This window comes from Apis dorsata, unplaced genomic scaffold, assembly GCF_000469605.1.
Source record: "Apis dorsata unplaced genomic scaffold, Apis dorsata 1.3 scaffold_168, whole genome shotgun sequence".
NCBI lineage: Eukaryota > Metazoa > Arthropoda > Insecta > Hymenoptera > Apidae > Apis > Apis dorsata.
In genome coordinates this window covers 223,463-228,003 of record NW_006263456.1, presented here as the reverse complement: position 1 = coordinate 228,003, position 4,541 = coordinate 223,463, and the positions used below count along the sequence as shown (strand labels likewise).

The following is a 4,541-nucleotide window of genomic DNA, read 5'->3' as shown; positions in this document are numbered from 1 at the left end:
TATATATATATATATATATTTTGGCAAAATAAAAATTAGTAAAACATTAACACTTATGAAAGAAAAAGTTATAAATTCTGAAAAGAAATGTTTCGATGACCATCGATTTCGTCATCGTGCACGTTTGCCCAGGATATATCCTACATATCTGGTGTGTGGTGGTGACTAACCTGTCCGTGTGTTTGTTTGTGTGCCAGCAGGTGGCCTGTGACGTTGTGACCGTGTTCTCGATCGGAGTCGCCGTGCCATGTCAGTATCAGTCAGTCGAATCGGTCAATCGTTCGATCGATCGGTCAATCGATTAGTCGATCAGTCGATTAGTCACGACTCCTTGGTCAGCCTCTTGATCAATCATTCTGTGTCTGTCGGTGCCTGTACACATCTGCCCGCTCTCGCTCCTCTTGTAAGAAGCGGTTGCCCGCTCTACTCCTACACATATATTATATATTATCATGATGCTTCCTAATTTTTTCCTCACATGACCATCCTCGAAGAAAAAACGAGAAAAAAAAGACAACACTCCTCGAACGAATCCATCCACCTACGAGCTACCTCCATGTTTTATTTCGCGTACACGCGCACCGTTTCCGCGTATGGTCGCCACTGCTTGGTCTGTTCCACATTTAACCGAGGATAGATGGCAGCACACTGATTGTCAATCGTGGTGCGTTACTCCGTGAACGCTCTGCTTCGTAAATAGAAAACGATATTAAAAGAGAAAGAAAGAGAAGAGTCCTCAATGGTCATCAATCAACTTTTATAACTATGGACCAAGTCGGTGCGAAATTAATCGAGGTGCGGAAACGGAATCGGAACGAGGAATCGTCGTGGGAAAAATAAACGCTCGATCTCGCATTTAAAAATTCGAGAGAGACCAGGAAAACGGCGATATCATCGTTCAGTGTGTAAAGAGTAGCGAAGCGGAAACCGGAGCACCACCGATCGAGCACTATGTTTTTATGTTCCTTGGGCTGAACTGTAACACACGCTACCTTATCTCTCTGTTTCTCTGTATGTGTGTATATATATATTATATAGCATATTCGAACGATGCATACCCATATATCTGTGCATGTGTATGTACGAAAATGTGCGTATGCGCGAGCTGTGCGGTCTAAAGCTGATTGAAACACTATAAAAAGAAAAGAGTTCGTTACAATAGAATATAGTTACCGCGATCTTTCAGTCGCTTAATTTACAAGCGATTCGAAATAAACGAACGAAAAAGAAATATAGAAACGAATCAATTTTAGATCGCAATAAATTATTTGTGGACCTTTAGTGTAAGAAATATTTGCGTACAATCACTAACTAGCCGTTAAAAGGAAAGAAAAAATAATAAGGAACAAAAGTATGCTCGTTCCATAAGACGAAACTTGTATAAGTACCTTGTATGTATTATACGAGAATACTATCGCGCATGCGTTCACTTATCGACTGAGAATCGATTATATCGGCTCACTTTCGGGATCGCTGTCAGCGTCGCGAATCGCCTGTTCATATGTAGATAAAAAAAAAAGATACGCACTAATTATTATAGTGCCGGCTCTAATCGAATAAATAATAGGAAAAAAAGTGTGTGTAGAAAATGGAAAACCATTGAAACAAAATCATTGAAAAAAAAAAAAATAATAATAAAACGAAGTGAATGCAAACTAAACGCTAGAACGAAAATAAAAGAATATGTGGACCGAGCGAAATGGTCAGAGTCCGATTAACTGTTGTAAATTAAAATAATATAATGGTGTAAAGATTACCAAAAAAAAGAACCAAAAACAAAAAAAAGACAAAACTGGAACAAGGAGACAAAACGAAGTGTAGGGAAAAACGATACATAAGTAGCATTTTTTAATGACTTTGTGATAACGTTGTACCGTACATAGGATTGGACTAGGATCGCTTTTTAACGTGTGTATGATAGAAATAAGCGTGGCATGAGGAACTTAAAATGATGGAAAATTTCGAATTAAACTAAATTACAGGAAAGAAAGGAAAAAGCAAACAAAATTTTTCATCAGGTGACACTTCACTAGCGTGCACGCCATCATTCTTATTTTCTTTCTTTTTTTCTTTCTCTCCCCCTTTCTTTCGCCCGTACCGAGTAGGTACTTATGATTCATGATTTTTAATTGTTTTCTGTTGTGTTCGAACCTGTAGATAAATTATACGTGTCCACGGGTAAACGAAATTTGTACGTTTCAGTACATTATGAGAAGAAAAAAGAAGAAAATTGGAAACATTTGAGAAAATTTGAGAAACCTTTACAATTATTATTATACGACAGTCACGTGGCCGATCACATGATTATACGAATTAATCTTGAGTCAGTAACCATTTTTGTTACATTATATGACAAATATAAATGATTTTACGAAACATCTAAGAGAAAATATTTGTATTTTGTTAACTTTGTTTTTATCTACGTAGTATTTAAGTTTTTCGAAACGATGTAGAAGTGATCAGGATCTTCTATTAAGAATTATAAGTTTTAATTGATCTTTTGAGGTTTAGAACTTCAATATTTAGGACATTTAGGTCGTTACTGATGCAAGATTAACTCATCGATGTCATTGTAAAGTACTTAATTTCACTGTATTCTTGAAAAGGTATACGATTTCATGAAAAAGTAAGAAAAAAAAAAAAAAAAAAGACAAATAAGATATTGGAGAGTCCAGAAATGATAGTTGGATAATTTTCGTATAAAATTAAATCAATCTGCGTGTTCCTTACATTTTTTTTTTATCGCCAATTTATGAAAGATTTTTATATTTTATATGGAGTCGCTCTATTATTTAAAAATCCAAGAAATGAAAAAAAAAATAAGAGAAAAAAAATTGTTATATAATATTATAGCAAGATAATGGAACATTGCAAGCTCTCCCTCAGAACAAAAAATCGAAAATCATAAGGAGAAGAAGAACGATGTAGTAAAAACTTCGTCTTCGACTTGAAAAGAGAAGTATCCAAAGTGTTTCAATTTTGAATTTAGAGTTAAATCTTATTTCACGCGAAATGATCATGAATTTCATAGTTGAATCGTATCGACAAGACAAATTTCATTGCAAAATATAATTAAATTATTTTTTTATATCGAATTACTTATTAACTTCTGCACAACGAAAGAAGTTAATAATTGGAAGATTTTTAAGAATCGAAAAAATAATTAGAGATAGTAGATCAATAGTAGAATTGTAGAGGATAATAAATAAAATAATCGCATGAATTTGTCTTGTAAATATGATTAAAAAAAAGAAAAAAAAAAAAATATCTACTCGCCATTGAATAAGAAAAAAACAGCTGGAGTGTATGGGTGATCATGACTGGCTCTCTTTCTAATCACTCATTTCCACGAATCGTCTCTTTCGTCATTTTCCCCATTTTCCCGTCCTTTTTAAAAGGTTGGTTAAAATTTTGAATTAATAGTTGTAATGAATTAGAGAAATTGAGTTTTTTAAAAAAAAAAAAAAAATTCTCTTTTATAAATATAATAATTTGAGCGCCGTTCGAATGGGACATGTTCTTTTTGATGATGCTAATACACAATTTACACGCACGCGTCAAACCAAATGAACGGAGCAACGAACACTTATTTCTTAAATTTCTAGGAAAAAATAAATTATTACACTATATTAGATGATCCATCAGAATGGGGACTAGAGAAATAATTTTTTTTAGGAATTATGAATATAGAAATAATTCTTCTTTCTCTTTGGAAAGAATTATGTAATTAGTATATTTAATCGATTTAAATCTTAATATTTTTTGATGAATAATATTCGTATGCTTCTAATAATGACTGAATATTAAATTTTTTAAGAAAACATTCGAGTTGCGAATTCTTTTTTTTTTTTTAATTTTTATTGCTTCAATTTTTTATTAGAATTATTTATATCAATTTTTTTATCTAATATCAAAATAATTGAATTCTGTCTAATAATTGTTATTTTTATAAAAAAAATTATCAATATTTGAGAATTTTATTTCAAGTATCTTCTTGTTCTCCAATAGATACATTTTACTTTTTAATCGAATATTATTAAATCACCATATTAAAGGTAATACCATAATAAACATTCGTTCTAAATTTTCATACGTATCTAACATACTGTGAATTCAATACACTTTCTCAGGGCCTCATGTGGATCACAGTATACATGTTTCCATATATAGCCATCTCTGTCATTTGACGAATTGCATTGGAATGCCAAAGCCGATACCATAAAGATTCACCAAATCCTGATATTGAATTCAGTTAGTATCGATTTCCCATTAATAATCAAGGTCTTAACGCCGAATTAACCAACATAAGTAGACGCATATATAGTTTCTGATGGATCATACTAATATCGATCGCAAAATAGGTGGTCGTTGCATCATGCTCCGTGTCAATTACCAAAGACATCTCTTTAATTAATCGATGTACTTACGCACTGTTAACAACTAACTCTTTTCTCTCTCTCTCTCAAACATACGCACGTTCAGCCGATATATAAATATCATATAACAATTATTAATATTGCGTGAGGTTACACCGTTCTCTT

The 4,541-nt window shown here is 32.6% G+C and overlaps 1 protein-coding gene across 1 annotated transcript in view; it reads left to right on the top strand.

Annotated features, from left to right (window-relative positions):
• LOC102677099 (CUGBP Elav-like family member 2) overlaps nt 1–3,259 on the top strand; it is a 197,121-nt gene extending 193,862 nt beyond the window's left edge. The window contains exon 17 of the mRNA XM_031509662.1: nt 198–3,259. The gene's annotated coding sequence lies outside the window, so the exon portion shown is untranslated. The remainder of the gene's footprint in view (nt 1–197) is intronic.
• Nucleotides 3,260–4,541: the final 1,282 nt, after the last annotated feature.